We start from the raw sequence: 17,600 nt of genomic DNA, 5'->3' as shown, positions 1-17,600 counted from the left end.
AGAAAACTTGAGCTTTGATCTTTTTAGATCCTGTTGCTGTTTATATTCAGGGACACAATGTCATAGATCTTCAGTGTTACAATTTAAAAATTCCCCTGTGGCTACAAACCAGGAGTAAAAATCCATAGCTAGCCAATCATATTGCATGTATTTTAGACATGGAAGACATAAAATCATCTCTTTATATTGAGTTATTCTCAATTTATTGGATACACAATGTACCCTTGCAGTATTGAATATAGACAACTTACATTTAATTTGATTTAAAGAAGAGAATTGCATTCAATACTCATTAAGTCATTCTGCAGGTCTTTGAAGAAGTACTAAATTTTGAAGTGCATAACTAGTGAGGCAGTTTTAATTCTAACCAAGCATGGCATGAAATAAACACGCAAATGGCAAACAGAAAGCTGTTAATTTGTATGAGAAGTTAAAGTTAAAAAAAAACAAGTTGGTAGTTTTTTTCACAACGGGTTTGCCGCCAGAACACAGGTGTCATGAAAACTACCCCTAAAAGCCAAAATAGGAAAGGAAAAGATTCATATCAATATTGTCATCATTGAACATGTAGATTCAGTCAGGTCCACCACTACTGTCCATGTGATCTACAAATGTAGTGGCATCAACAAAAGAACCATTGAAAAATTTGAGAAGGAGGCTGCTGAGATGGAAAAGGGTTCGTTCAAGTATGACTGGGTCTTGGGTTAACTGAAAGCTGAGCATGAGCGTGGTATCACCATTGATATCTCCTTGTAGAAATCTGAGACCAGCAAGTACTATGTGGCTATCATTGATGCCCAAGGACACAGAGACTTCATCAAAAACATGATTACAGGGACATCTCAGGCTGACTGTAATGTCCTGAATGTTGCTGCTGGTGTTGGTGAATTTGAAGCTGGTAACTTCAAAAATGGTCAGACCTGAGAGCATGCCCTTTTGGGTTACACAGTGAGTGTGAAATAACGAGTCAATTGTGTTAAAAAAATGGATTCCACTGAGCCACCGTACAGCCAGAAGTGATATAAGGAAATCGTTAAGGAAGTCAGCACTTATATTAAGAAATTGGCTACAACACCGACACAGTAGCATTTGTGCCAATTTCTGGTTGGAATGATGACAACATGCTGGAGCCAAGTGCTAACATGCCTTGGTTCAAGGTATGGAAAGTCACCTGAAATGATGGCAATACCAGTGGAACCACGCTACTTGAGGCTCTGGACTGTATCCTACCACACACTCGTCCAACTGACAAGCCCTTGCACCTGCCTCTTCAGGATGTCTACAAAATTGTTGGTATTGGTATTGTTCTTGTAGGTCAACTGGAGACTGGTGTTCTCAAACCTAGTATGGTGGCCACCTTTGCTCCAGTAAACATTACAACTGAAGCAAAATCTGTTGAAATGCATCATGAAGCTTTAAGTGAAGCTCTTCCTGGGGACATTATGGGCTACAATGTCAAGAATGTGTCTGTCAAGGAAGTTCATCATGGCAACATTGCTGGTGACAGCAAAAATGACCCACCAATGGAAGCAGCTGGCTTCACTGCTCAAGTGATTATCCTGAACCATCCAGGCCAAATCAATGCTGACTATGCCCCTGTGCTGGATTGCCAGACGGCTCAGATTGCATGCAAGTTTGCTGAGCTGAAGGAAAAGATTGATCACCGTTCTGGTAAAAAGCTGGAAGATGGCCCTAAATTATTGAGGTCTGGTGGTGCTGCCATCATTGATATGGTTCCTGGCAAGCCCATGTGTGTTGAGAGCTTCTCATACTATCCACCTCTGCGTCACTTTGCTGTTCGTGATATGAGACAGACGGTTGTCCTGGATGTCATCAAAGCAGTGGACAAGAAGGCTGCCAGAGCTGGCAAGGCCACCATGTCTGCCCAGAAAGCTCAGAAGGCCAAATGAATATTATCCCTAATACCTGCCACCTGGTCTTAATCAGCAGTGGAAGAATGGTCTCAGAAGTGTTTGTTTCAATTGGCCACTTAAGTAAAAGACTGGTTAATGATAACAATGCATCGTAAAAACCTTCAGACAGAAAGGAGAATGTTTAGTGGACCACTTTGGTTTTCTTTCTTGTGTGTGGCAGTTTTAAGTTATTAGTTTTTTAAATTAGTACTTTTTAATGGAAACAACTTGACTTGACCAAAACTTTGTCACGGAATTTTGAGACACATTAAGAAAGTTTAATGAGCAAAACAAACAAACAAACAAACAAAACCAAGATGATAAAAGCAGTTAGTTTGTGCTACTACAGAATGGCATCCACAATTCACATCCTGGGGGAGTGACAAACCAGTCATTTAATGCTGTGTCAACACATGTATCTCGTCTTTCATTAGTAAACTCTCCTGCTGTTTTGTACACTGCCAGAAGTGGACCACCTACTGAAATTCATAGAGGTGTGGAAACTGGCATGGTTTAATAATTCCGTTTTGTTTAACGTTCTTCCTTATCCTATTTGAAGCTATTTTTTCTGTGTTTTTAGAACAAGTATCTATTAGCTTCATTTATGAGGTAAATGTTTAAAATATTTATGATTCAAATGACCTACTTTCCTTTTAATTCCTTAGAGCACTTTGAATATCCTAGCCAATCGAGGCTTACATTTGCCCGTAAATTACCCATGCTTTATCTCTGCACACAGTCTGCCCCACATCATCTGTGAATAAATAACCATAAAAAATAAATGGAGAGGAAAGACAACTGCATCCGTCTCCCTTTCTTTCTGAAAAGTGTTCTACTGAGATGTTGGTTAATGATCTAAGCAGTAGTATAGATTCAAAAGATTTTCCACTCCTCCAGACCAACCCTCCCCTGGACAAACCTGTTCAATTTGTCTTTTCTTATTCGACATTGCTTATAGGAAGTGAATGAGTAAATAAATATTTAAACAATAATACATGAAATCTATGAAACACAATTAAGTAAAAGTCCAGGAAATGGAAAGATAACTAGATATAAAAGTTTTCAAGAATATAATATGATTTCCTCAAACATTTTCTAAACATAGTTAAGAGTAAGATAAAAGCTACCCTAATTTTCAATATTAACAAACAAGGACATATTTATTTCAGAAAATATTACGTTTCCTGTAAAATTAATTACTGGCATTCATTTTATTAATATGAGTCATAAGGACTTTTATACCAAACACAGAATAAACTTAGGAATAGTGTGGCTGTTTAATATTATAAGTAGTATTGTTTGTAAAATTAAAATTAAAATGACTACTTAAATCACATACATGATCCTCATTTACACTGATAATCCTCCTTCTAATAAAACAGTATCTATTTTAAAAGCCTTTTTTTTTTTTTTTAATTAAGGAACAATTTAGACATGTTTGCTTTTTTTAAGAAGCAATCAAGTAAAGGTGACAGAGCTTATTAAAAAGCTTTCTGGTAAAATCAAAAAATGCCATAATAATTTTAAATATTTAACCTATATGCATTATAATCAGAATGAAAGTAAATTCTAAAAGAGAAAAATTGAAACTTAGACTATTAGCTAGATTGTTGAAATACATGTGTAAATATTCAGAATGATTGATGTACAGCAGATACTCTAAAAGCATAAAATTTGATATGTATTTGTTTAAATGTTATCTTAAATATGTTAGGTATAGTTCATTTCACTGTGTTTCAATTAAGGAGATTTTTTTTTTTTTTTAAACTATTTCTTGTTTAGTATAAGGTGAGCTTCATACTTTTGGAGATCTATGAAGAACCACCCCACTCCAAATTTTAAAATACAATGAAATAATTTCTAATTAAACACAAAATCATTAGATGTTAAGTATGTTAATTCATTATTTACTTTATAATATTGGAAATATTATAAATAATATAACTTTAAAATATCTTTAGTTTTTAAAATCATAGAAATTTTAAAATAAAGTTATTTTTTCTTTTTCTAAGATTCATTTTTAATTTTCTAAACTTATTTTGAATAAAATGTTCTTCATAGAAAACTGAATATTTTCATAAGGATGCTTTAATTGCTTAAAATGTGTAAAGTTAAAATTATTTAAAAATGAAAATTTTAAATAAGCCTTAATTTCAGTAAATTGGAGAAACATACCTTTTGAAATTCATCAAATTGCAAACATTTAAACGAATAACCATTGACTTTAAATAAACATTTGCTTCATAACATTTGCACCATTAGCTTGTTTAAAAAAAGACTTAAACTTAGTAGGTTAAAAACGATTGCTAATTCTGATTCAAGGGAATTCAATTATAAGAGTTGCATGATATAAGTAGTCAAAAATTTTAAACATAATTTGTTTTTAAAAATATTAATTGAAAATCTGGTGGAAATGCTTTTCATATAGTTGAGGAAAACCCACAGGTATAAAGGTTGAGTAACATTCGCTTCCGGTGAAGTTTTCAAAGCTTCTAAGCTTTCATCCAGATGCTCATAATATGGAAAGCTGCAATGGTGCTGTATTTATAAATAACCATCTTAAGCTAAAAAGAAATGATTGATATTAAAAGTAGATATTTGTTTGTAACTGTAGTTCATATAATTTCTACCTTGCGATATACAGTATTAAACCTTAATATTTAATATATGTGAAAAATTCACTCCTAAACCAACAGTAGCCTATCACTATCATTGTTCAGTTAACATTGATTCTCTAAAAAATGTATTTAAACAATTTTACAATCACAACGTTTCTTCTCTTGTTAGTTTTACAGCATTTGCAAATATTCTGTTTGAAGTGTTTTTATTTGTTCATTTGTTAGGTTTGTTTTTCTAACTGTTTTACCACAGAAAGTTTGTGGCCTGGCTTTTTCCTTTTGTTTGCAGTTTTTAAAATTGATTTTAGATTTTCCACGAGAAATGTATTGCATGCAATTGCAGTGATAAAAATTTTAAGGTTATTATATTTTCTCAAGAACTCAACCAACCCTGTATGTGGGTTTGTGTGTGTGTGTGTGTATGTGTGTGTGTGTGTATACTAAAGACATCTTCTAAAAAACTGGGGAGTATCAGATACCTTAGAAAATTTCTGATCTGAAGATGTATCAAAATGTAGCCAGGAACAACATTCCTTAGAGAAGCACAACTTGATTGTTTCACTTAATATATCTGGTTTGGGTTAAATAGAAGATGTCTATACCAGAGCATTAACAAACATTGTAATTTGCTGGGGTCAGCCAGGTCTGAGGCTCTGAGATTGAAAGTCATGTTAAATTATACTATCAGCTTTCAAAACCTCATTAGACTTAACCCATTTAGGCGCCACTGACTTCTCGGAATCACCAATAGAACGCTAATCAGAAACCCACAGAGCAGCCAGTCTTCTGCTATCAAAAACCTCAGTACAATTTGTGTATTAATATTTCAAAAAGTTTGTAGAAACACGTACTCCCTACTGAGCACTACCACCAGTTCAGATACAGTTACAGTCACTCATCCTGGCTAGAGCCGCTGACTGCTCTCCGTCTGTCTCTGGACTTGGCAACTGGAGAGAGAAAAAGACAGCAGAAAATGAAATGAATGCCTTCATTTGATCTGTGATTAATAAATTCCCATAATTGGAGAGTCAGGCAACCAGTAAACAGAAGACTATAAGTTACAGGAAAATGAGAATTTTATCCTGTAATATAGCCATCTGATTTTGAATACAACTATACTACCTTGTTGTTTCAGAAGAAGCAATTTTTGAAGCTTTGTTTTTTTCTAATGTTCTTCAAAACATTTAGCATAATTTTCACCATGAACTGGTAACAATAAAGTCTGAGCAATATCCAACAAAGTAGTGCAATTAAAAAGTTTTTTAACTTATAGAAAATCAATTGATTTGCTTATTTATAATGAGGAGAATCTCATAATATTTAAATTTCCTTGCTTATAATGGCAGAAATTTATTCATGTGGGCCCCTAAAGCGAAAATATTTACAGATACTTCTAAAAAGTTAGAATCTCAAGTTTAAATAAAACAGTTTAAAATAAAGTTACGCTAAAACAAATTAAAAAGTATTGTTTTAATTACAATTTTGATATTTCACATGTTAAAGTAAATTGATTATGATATTGAAATGGCAACCAGAATAAACAAACAAATGACTAAGACAGGCATATTTTCCATACTATATGACTTTGAATATGAAATGTTCTTTGATATATTTAATTAGATATGGAGGATGTTAAAAATCTCCATGGCATCATATGAACCATAATCCCACAGAAGTTATTGAATATTACATTTTTTAGTTGTTTTTACCAAATCACAGGGCATGGGACTTATCAGGAGTCTAGGTCTACTCTAGTCCGGCTCCACCATGAGCTCATAAGTAGCACTGACAAGTCAGTAAGCTTGACACCTTTAGTGGGAGCTCACACCTGACACCCCTTACGGTCCCAATCCTACATGCCTACATCAAAATCTTATGTGTACATGCACTTATATGAACATAAACACGATGTTCTATTGTCCTCCAGATCTGTCTGAATATAATGAATATTTTATTAAAGAATGCTATGATTTATATAAAAATATGAGCACACAACCATCTTCAACAACTCTGATTTTAAAGGGGAACTACAGAGCGTTTTCACCTCTTTCACACATAGATGTGCCTGTTACAGATCTAATGAAGTGAATAACAGACAATGGATACCCTTTTCTTTGGTGTACTATTCTGTGCCATCATGTACTTTGGTCTGACTGATAGTGCTGCAATTTACTTTAAGTGGGGGAATATTTCTCATTATACCAAATAGACAGATTGAATAAATCTATGTATCTGAATTTGTATTGCAGCTAGCTGTTCAATTTTATAATCTTTTAGTAATTAAAGTTGTTCTTCTAGCTTACTATTGGTATAGAGAACTTCCATAAATCCACATATCTCCTTTTCCTTCTTTTCCTTCTTCTTCCTCTTCTTTTTTTTTTTTTTTTTCTTTTTTTGAGTCGGAGTCTTGCTCTGTTGCCCAGGCTGGAGGTCAGTGGTGCAATCTCTGCTCACTCCAACTTCTGCCTCCTGGGTTCAAGCGGTTCTCCTCTCTCAGCCTCCCGAGTGGCTTGGATTACAGGTGTGAGCCACCATGCCTGGCTAATTTTTTTGTATTTTTAGTAGAGACAGGATGATTGTGAACTCCTGACCTCAGGATGATTGTGAACTCCTGACCTCAGGTGATCTGTCCCCACTCTGCCTCCCAAAGTGCTGGGATTATAGGTATGCACCACCATGCCTGGCCTCCTTTATTATCTTTTAAAATCTTTAGTATGTTAAAAGAGAAATGAACATCTATTTAAATAATAAGACATAACACTAAATGAACATCTGTTACCTCTCCTAAAATTACAACATAATCAATAAGTCCTACTCCTAATCCATCTCCCTTCCTCCCAGAACTAGCCCCTAGAAATAAACATTATTCTGCTCTCAGAACTGAGTTTTCCTAATTGTAGCAGTTGACAAACAAACAAAGAAAAAACAGTTCTTTGTATTCTCAGACATGTTCAGTCACTGTATGAAAATAATTGCTCATCTTATTCCGTCTCGTAAGTGCCTCTGTGATTAAAACTGTTCCATAGCTTTGAACACAAATAGCTTTTAGGGACAGCAAGTTAATATTGCCATGAGTGTGAGGTATGTTGCAGCCCATAGGCAATAGAACATAAAAGCCAAAATGAAATCCTCAGCTGTACAAGAAGAGCGTGATTATAATTATCAACATTCCAGCTAGTACTTGCCAGTCTTTATTTTAGGCAAATGAGGAAAAGACCTGACAATAACCATGTGATCACCTAGTCAGATTACTGTGAGAAATTTCAAGAAGACCTATAAAAATACAAGACCTTACTTACCCCCCATGAAGTAATAAAAATGTTTTATTCTATTCAGCATTAGCACTTTCTTCTCTGGTTATATGGAAGCAGAACATTCTGAATACAAGATCTAGCAAATCCCCATCTCTAATGAAATTTTTACAGATTATCATTTTTCCATAAAGTGATTATAATACAAATACATTTGCAAAGGTTTGTGTCAAGAAGTGTTTAAAAATATATCTGAAATCTGGTAGGGATTTTGTTATTTCGGTTAAGGGCTTTTAATGCCTTCAGTAACAAATTATTTTGTAGATGTGAATGTTGTCATTAGTACTCTAACAAATATACATATTCATCCCCCACCTTTAAATTACTTTGGCTACGTTGTTACTTCAAGAGATACATATTAGCATGTAATTAGTAAAGTTCCATGGTCCTTATATCAAAGAGCTATTTTGTAGTGCCCTTATATGCTTGCTTATAAAGGTTTTTTTTTTTACACTTAAGTTAGAAGGTTCACTTATATTTTGAAAGTAAACGCTCTTTCGTAATATATAGCACATGACAAATTTAAATTCTACTCAACCAATTAACCAGACAATCCTAAAAGGAGGGAATAAATTACTTATGTTTTTTACTGAATAATCATGATTTCACCTGAAGTATATGCATCAAATATATTCCTAAATGGTAATGTACTATGTCAATGTAATTCTGTAAAAATATAGCTATAGATATAGATGTAGTTTAATTAAGATATATCTATTAATTTTAGCCTTGGAACTTAAAATGACAGAAGACAACACAGAATTGGTCTCATCTATAATTGAATGCATGAAAGAACTGACTATGTAGATCTAATTTTGGATCCATTGAGAGTGCTTCGTTGACTGAATGAGAATGATGTGAAGGGATTGCAAAGGGAAAAAGGATGCTTTTACCAAGGCATATAGGGAACTCCATATTCTACCTTTTTGATGTTAGATTTTAAGTGAGAAAATAGAAGTTTTTCAGAAAAACAAATTTATGAAGTTAGCTTCCAAATAATTGGCGATTTCATGCACCATGTGTGGGAGATGTTTACTTGCCAAGAATTTTGTTTGTTTGTGTTTCAGACGGAGTCTCTCTCTGTCGCCTAGGCTGGAGTGCAGTGGTATGATCTCTGCTCACTGCAAGCTCCCCCTCACGGGTTCACGCCATTCTCCTGCCTCAGCCTCCCAAGTAACTGGGACTACAGGTGCCCGCCACCACGCACAGCTGATTTTTTGTGTTTTTAGTAGAGATGGGATTTCACCGTGTTAGCCAGAATGGTCTCGATCTCCTGACCTCGTGATCTGCCTGCCTCGGCCTCCCAAAGTGCTAGGATTACAGGCGTGAGCCACAGCGCCAGGCCTACTTACCAAGAATATTTCAAGCAGATTGATTAGGTGTTAGAAACAGCACTTAAGGCTTTTTTTTTTTTTTTTTTTTTTTCCACCAGGATTAATTTAGGACAGGTTTGCCAAATAATGTACCCTATTTAGAAGGAAATTTAAAAGAAGACCATACTATAATTTTTCCAGCTACAGTAAGGTTTTACTCAACAATGACTATCCGTTTTTAATTTAGACCCACACTTATGCCACATAATTGATCAGTCAGAAGAAGTATTTACACTAAACACCAACAAAGCAAAAGTATTCTCTATATGGAACGTAACCTGAAGTGCTCTCAACTAGCTGAGTAAGTAAGTATGGACTATTTATTTACCATGGATCGTCTGACTATGTCTATGCTGGACATTGTTGCTACCTTGGACATAAGTTTTGTTTTGTTTTCATGTGTAAAGAGAAACTGCTGATTTATGTAGTTGAAAGAGACTTTTCTAATTGTTGATTCGCAATCTAAACTCTTATTTTGAAGGGAGTAAAAATGCAGTAAAATCTGAACATATTCCGTAACATTTTTTAAAAGAATGAATCAGTTTTTAAGCAATTTTTAATAGTGTATACTACATATTCAAATATAAGATATTTGGACCACCAAATATTGTTGGACCACCTGCTTGTAGGAGTAATAATTCCACAGTAGTAAACTTTATTTTTTTATACATCATTTATCATTTTTCTATGTCTTCAAACCAAGGTAATTATTACTATTTAATATACTTTTCCTTTGGAAAATAGATTTTAAAGTGTTTACACTTGTCTTACTTTATACAACAGATATTCTCCAGGGAAGATGTAGAAAAATGTGATCTTTTTTACCATAAAAATTACATGATAATAACAGTAATATATTACCTTTATTTCTGATATATCTTTAGTTAACATGTGTTTCTGACACTTTACATGTATTTTATTTTGCCATAGTCAGATAAGCAAACAATTTATGGGTCAAACTAGGCATTCTAAAACCTGTCAGAACGGTTAACTAGTTTTTGTTTGTTTGTTTTGTTTTGTTACTGACAGCCAGTCTCTACCTCAAGTGAGATATTTTGATTTACTTCTTAGTAGCAAGACTAAAATATTTTCATATATTAAATGCTCCTCAGTTCACTCAAATCTTCAGGTAAGATCTTAAAAAATAGAGAACAGCAAATGTAAATAAAATTAATGTTTCTTGATTTATGAATCAAAATTCCTTGAAAGCAGATGACCAATTATAATTTATATGTTGTCTAAGTATCAAGTTTTCACATTGGCTGACTTTCTTTTCTTTCTTTCTTTCTTTCTTTCTTTCTTTCTTTCTCTATTTTTCCATTTTTTTCTCTCTTTCTTTCATCTATGGTCACATAAATGCATGAAATCATTAAAATCATGTAATATTAAATGTATAGATTATATTTTGTAGACAAGTCCCAGCATTTACAACAAAATTTTTAAATGAAAACAAGACTCGCATATCATATCTTGCAAATATTAATCACAAAAAAATCCTTTTAATTATGGAATAAAATATATCTTTGATGATATAATCTGAACATAAAGGGCAAAAAATAGTGTAATTGTTCAAGTTTTTCACATTCATTAATTATTGTAGATATCTGTGTAAATATAGATATGCTTTAGAGCACTCAAAATATAGATTATTATGAAAGCATAATTTTTCTTTCAAGAATTAATAAATTTACAGATGTATACAATATATTCTTATAATGCTTTCTTTTCTTAAGATCTCACCATTTAACTTTATCAGTTTTTCTAGACCATTAGTTCTCAAACTTGAACGTGCATCAGACAAATTTAAGTTTGAGAACGAAGGCTCTAGAAGTACTTAAGACACAGATTGCTGGGCCTTACCCACAGAGTCTCTAATTATTAGATCTGAGAAGGAACTATATAACTTGCAGTCTATCAAGATCCCAGTTAATGCTGATACTGCTGTTCTAGTAATTCCACTTTGAAAACCAGAGTTATAAAATAAGAAGGATAAGTCTCTCTCTGCTTCAAAAGCTAGAGTTATAAATTGAGAAGGACAGTTATTTCTGTGCTCTTTTTTCAGATTATGGAAACTAAGAATGCTTATTTATTTATGAACTATATTAATTTTCTATTGCATAAAAATATGGAAGGCTTTATAGAATTTTCCTGCCCCTTAAAAAAATAGACAATGTAAGTTATAACTATTTCCTTGAATTAGAGTTCTGGAAATAAATTCAGCTATTAATGTAGTTATAAATATAATGTAAAATTGAGCTAATTTCATATTCTATGACTGAAATTATTATAATACTGCAGAATTAAACTTGATTTCATTAGTTTTATACATTCTACATATAAAGGTCAAATAGGGCCTAATATTCAAATTACAAATGGAGATTAACAATCTCAATGGGTATGATTATTTGTATCAACATACTTCAGCATAAGCTATCTGAATAAATGCTTATTTTTCCACATTATTTTTCTCCTATTGAATCAATGCCATCATCATTATAAAGACTCATTTTCTTCATATGTATAATTGACCATTCATCACTTGGAAAATGATGAATGAACTCCATAGTAATATTTAATCTCTGAAAGAAGGTCTTATTTTGACATTTCATTTCCTTTGGACATTGTTTATCCTCCCTGGTATACAGACTAGGAATTATAGCGCAAAATAAAATTTGTGCCTTTAGTTATGGAACACAATTCAGGAGACTGGGCTCTTATCTAGGACAAGTGAATGTTATGAAATAAATGATTGAAAAAATAAAGCCTCATAGAGCTAGGAAAAGGTCAGCTAGAGGGCGAAAAATTACTCAACGCTCCAGAGACTACAAAATAATAATGTAGAATTTGTGATTGAACTACTTAAGGATGAGATGTGTGTGGCCAAGGGAGGAAGAGACTGCAAGAGATGTTAAAGGCAATAACATGCAGAAGGTTCATGTGGAATACTCAAAGGAAGAAAAAAATTAGGGTTTCTGAAAAATGAAATTAAGTCCATATCTAGGAAGACTATTAACATAATGTGGGAAACAAGTTCTAGAAGCAAGATATGAAAATTCAATGTCAATGACCAGCATGCAAAACCGGATATTCAACTCTAGGAAAATTTTGTGTGGATATGAAGAGAGGCTTCCTTCTTATGGGATGGGACGTTGGGCAAAGGAGGAAGGATTTGAGACACAGATTTAAGATGACAAAAAAATAAAGTTCAAGTTCTGAAACTACTGTAGGAAACTAAATATTGCTAAGAAAAAAGAAAGATAAGTGTTAATATCCAAATCAAGTTAAAAATACAGTGCGAAGATAGCAACATCAAAGAACACTAGACGTTGGATTTATTCTTAGAAGTCATACTAGTTATTCATCTTCACTTCTCATAGGTGAGAACCAGAATTATGAATGAAATTGGAGGCTGAAGTTTATATCGCTCTACTTTGAAGACATTAAAAAAAAAAAAAAGCCATGTGCTTGGAAGGACATTACATGCATATATACTAATATAATACCATACTTATTAATTTGCTTCATTACTTGGATACATCTACTTATAAGGGAATAATATTTGTTGTAAATTATAAACCAAAGGGAATGTTATTTCAGTAAATTTATTACCCACACTTAAACCTCTGAATTCATCCCTACTTATTGAATTACCTGAACCACCCTTTTTGACTTTTACTATGGAGCTAAGCCAAGACCACAATTTGAAGAATCAATAGGGTCTGTGCTGTATTGTAAAGCAACAAAACTCCCTGGAAGTATTCAGCTGACAAATTCCTCAGTAAAAACAGAAATCTCTGGGCATCTTTTTTCTTCTAAAAATATAGAGCAAATTATATAATATGCTACACAGATTTGGGGTGTAAAAACAGTATATCTTAATTTTCTGCTAAAACAAGGAAAGATTCTGAAGTGTGACAAAGCTTTTTCAGATTTCTACAGTCTTAGGGAACAGCTGCTTTCCTACACCAGGTTTTTTTTTTTTTTTTTTTTCTATGATTAGGTACCTGAAAATAAAGTAAGATTCTGATATTCACCTCTTCCTTCTTCTTGTTCTCATTTCTGCAAAGAGTATATTTCTCTTTGTGTCTTCAAATGTTACTATTACATTAAGTCTATAGTTTATCAGTAAATGATGAGTTATGTCTGTTTTAGAGGAAGTATAATATGTTTCACATATATCAATTTCACTAAGTACCCAAGACATTTTCTTCAATTTGTACTTTATTAGTAAAGAGGAAGAAAAGTTAGTATTTTGATCTACATCATTCATATCCTATTTATTCACCAAGTGATTCAAACATATGCGAGAAAGAGGTCATTGTCGGATAACTGACTCAGGAAACTTGAGAAAACTTAAGAAACAAATGTGACAGTAAAATACATATGAAGGAAATGTGCTGGGCCAAGTGGCTTTAGGTGCTTTAACAAGCAGGGAACTGAGGTTCCCCTGACTCTGATATGGACAGGAGACAGAAAAATACTGAGTAAAAGAGGCTGATCTCTGGCAAGGGCCCCACCCTCAAGCCTGGACCTGTAGTCCAAGGGAATTTTGCATCCTTGTTTTCCTGATGGAATGTTGCCTTTTCCAAAACCACCCTAGCATTGGTACATGCCCACCCCTAATTCTGTACCTGTAAAAACCCCAGGCTCCACTAGGAATGGAGAGGCAGCGAAGGAGAGAAAAGAAGCAGCTTGACTTCAGAGGGATGGCTTCATGGTGGGACCTCAGAAAACAGTTCAGCCAGGAATGACCGAACTCTAGGGGAAGACCAGCATCCCACTTCATCCCTTTTCCAGCTCTCCATCTCGCTGAGCATCACTTTCACTGGCAATAAAATCCCCTGCAATTACCACCTTCAGTTTACTCATGTGACCTGATTCTTCCTGGACACTGAACAAGAGCTCAAGATACAGAAGGCTGTCACACTGAACCTTTAAACACCTAAGCTGTCTACTGATGTCAAAGCTAATAGAGCACACGGTAACGCACACCCTCTGGGGATCCGGGAGTTGCGGGTACCCTCCTAGATGGTGCTGTGGGGCTGCACCGAGCTCTGCTCCTGCTGATGCCCAGATGCACTCATCCTGGCCCCTGCACCCACTTACCTGCATGCTCCCATCCCTTGGACGGGTTGAAATCTGCGGTCTGAGGAAATGAGCCACCACCTTTGCGAGTTCCACAGAGGGGTCAGAGAAAATTTCCTGTTTCAACTTCATGCGCATGGCTTTTGAGGGCCTGACAAATAACAGGACTTGCCAGCTCTAGACTATGTGGAATAGGTCAGGCAGGTCCTTAACAGATAGTTTTGAGACTAGAAATATACTTTGCCTAATTTAATCCGATCTGCAAGAAAGAAAACATCTGAGTCCTGCCATGTACACAGTATTAGTACAATTCTGAATTAAATCATTAGTGCCAGACCAGGTAAGGCGAAAAAAAAAAAAAAAAAAAAAAGCCAAATTTGTATCTCTGTAACCATATTTTTCCTTTGATCAGATCAGTATATCTAAAAGTTCACCAATTTGATTGATCTCATAAAAGAACTGATTTAATTTATTGTGGTTTTTCTATTTCATACATTTCTGATATTGTTATTATAATTAGTATCATGATATATTATTATTATTGCTTTCTCCCTTCAAGAACTTTGTGCTTAAACTTTGTTTTTCCTTTTTCTGGCTTCTTAAGGTAGAACTTTATATAATTGAGATTAAATATTTTTATATTTATGTAATAAATTTATAGAATTCCATCTATATGTTATTTTACTTGTGTCTCACAAATTTTGATGTTTTCATTATCATTCAGTTCAAAATATTTTCTTTAAAATATAGAATTTTTTATGACTTATTTCTTGAATCCTTTGGCCATTTAGAAGTGTGTGTGTGTGTGTGTGTGTGTTTGTGTGTGTGTGTGTGTGTTTGAGATAGAGTCTCATTCTGTCACCCAGGCTAGATTACAGTGGCATAATCTGGGCTTTCTGCAACTTCTGTTTCCTGGGCTCAAGTGATCCTCCACCCTTAACCTCCTGAGTAGCTACAACCACAGGCAAGGGCCACCAGGCCCCACTAATTATTTGTGGTTTTTTTTTTTTGTAGAGACAGGTGTTCACCATGTTGTTCAGGCTCATCTTGAACTCCTGAGCTCAAGGTTATCTGCCTGTCTTGGCCTCCCAAAGTGCTGTGATTATAGTCATGAGATCTGTACCCCATGTGTGTATATTTTCAAAAAATTTCTGAACATTTGGGGATATTTTATCTTTCTGTTGTTTTAGTTCTTGAAATAAACTCCTATCTGTATTTATAGTCTAGCTTATGATCTTGGTCAATGTTTCATGTGCACTTGGAAAAGAATATGTTTTCTGTAATTTTAGGATGTTCAATAAATATCAATTAGGTCAAGGTAGTACGTATGGTTGTTAACATTTATACATTTGTTATTGTAAGAAGGCTGGAAAAATATTCACTTATGATTGATTCATCTGTTTCTGCCTTTAGTATCTAAATATCTGTTAGTCGTTGCTGCATGTAGTTTGAAGCTGCTATTATTTAGACTATTTTTACCTCTGGATACATTAAATTTTTATCATTAGGAAATTTCCCTCTTTATTTCCTGTAATACTTTTGTATTACTTCATCTGATAATAATGGCCACAATAGATCTCTTATGGTTACTGTTTTGTTTTCATGGTAGACATTTTTCTATTAGCTGTGTCTTTACATTTAAAGTGTGTCTCTTAGAGAAAGAAAGATAAATAAGAGTTGTTTTTAAATTCAATCTAAAAATATCTGCATTTCAATGTGAGTGTTTAATCCATTTAGACTTAATGTAATTATTTATATGGTATGTTTAAGTCTATCATCTTGCCAATCATTTTCAGTATTTTTAATTTACTTTTATTTCTCTATTTTTCCTCTTTTCTCATCTTATAACTCTATTTTATTTTCTGAGTGTTGGCATTTAAAAATATTTTAAAATATATTTTAATCTACTTTCAAAAATTATGTTGCTTCACATATACTTTAGGAAACTTAAAACAATACTTTCATTTTTCTTCTGCTTTTCTTTCAGCAATTTCTGTAATATTTTTGAATTTTATGTATTCTAGAAATCCTATAATATGTAATCATTTTGTTTTATTAAATTTTCTTTTATTTATTCGACATTTGCAAGTTCTAGTGCTATTCATTTTTTTAAATTCATATAAAATTATATTTCATTAAACTATAGCATGTTAAAAATTATTTTCTTATAGTGTAAGTCTATTGTCAAGACAGTGAATTCTCTCAGTTTTCTTTGTCTGTTGTCAATGTGTGAAATGCAATTGTTTCATATATTCTGGAATGTATGAAAAGTCCAATATTCTATGATTACTATTATAGACTATTATAGATTGAATTGTCCCCCACCCCTAAACTCATACACTGAAGCCCTGACCCCCAATATAACTATCTTTGAAACATGGTTTTTAAGGAGGTAATTAAGGTTAAATAAGGTCATAGAGTAGACTAGTGTTTTTATATAAAGAAGAGTAAACAGGGCTCTTTTTCTCCCCTCACTTACTGTGTGCACACACATGTGAGGACAATGCGAGAAGGTGACAATCTGCAAGGCAAGGAGAGAGGCCTCCTCAGAAAGCAACCTGTCTGACACCTTGATCTTGAACTTCTACCCTTCAGAACTATAAAAAAATAAAATTTGATTGAATAAGCCACCCAATCATGCACTTTGTTATGGCAACCTGAGTGGACAAAAACAACTACAGTGGGAGAGGCAATCAGTTACCATTTATTCCATCAGGTTGAAATTACATCTTATTGTTCTTTTGCTCAACTCCCCCCCACCTCATCCCCAATTGTCAGTAGGGTAAATTTCTGATATTTGTCTAGATCTTCTTAAGAAACAGTCCCTTAATGTGCAATCTCTTACTTGTTTTAGGTTTGGTAATTACTTCAGTTCTGTGTTTTTTAGAGACTTGGTCTTGCTCTGTCACTTAGGCTGGAGTGTACAGGCACAATCATTAGCTCACTGTTACTTAAAGTTCTAAGGATCACAGTAGATTTCAACAAACAAAATTACCGATTCACCTATAGAGGAACAGAAAATATTATTAACAAATAAGTAGTAAAAGGTACTATTGCATATTCTTGGGTTTGAATAGCAAATATTTGTAATATTTTCAGTGAAACAACTCAATGAAAGTATTGCAAAATTAAATCTTAAAAGACCAACTAAACAGGCTTATGTCTGAAAAAAATCTGTCTATAAAAATACACTTCACTTCACTTAAAAAATAAGGGAAAACAAAAGCAGTTAAAAACATGCTTTACCAATGACATCAAATTAGAAAAAAAACATATATAATGTATAGGCACATGCCAATA

At 33.6% G+C, this 17,600-nt stretch overlaps 1 pseudogene; it reads left to right on the top strand.

The window, feature by feature from the left end:
- The first annotated feature begins 466 nt into the window (after positions 1–466).
- On the top strand, positions 467–1,910 carry LOC111546285 (annotated as a pseudogene).
- The last annotated feature ends 15,690 nt before the right edge of the window (positions 1,911–17,600 follow it).

Source organism: Piliocolobus tephrosceles, chromosome 3, assembly GCF_002776525.5.
Source record: "Piliocolobus tephrosceles isolate RC106 chromosome 3, ASM277652v3, whole genome shotgun sequence".
NCBI classification, from domain to species: Eukaryota; Metazoa; Chordata; class Mammalia; order Primates; family Cercopithecidae; genus Piliocolobus; species Piliocolobus tephrosceles.
The sequence above is the reverse complement of the archived record's forward strand: the minus strand, read 5'-3'. Positions and strand labels throughout refer to the sequence as shown.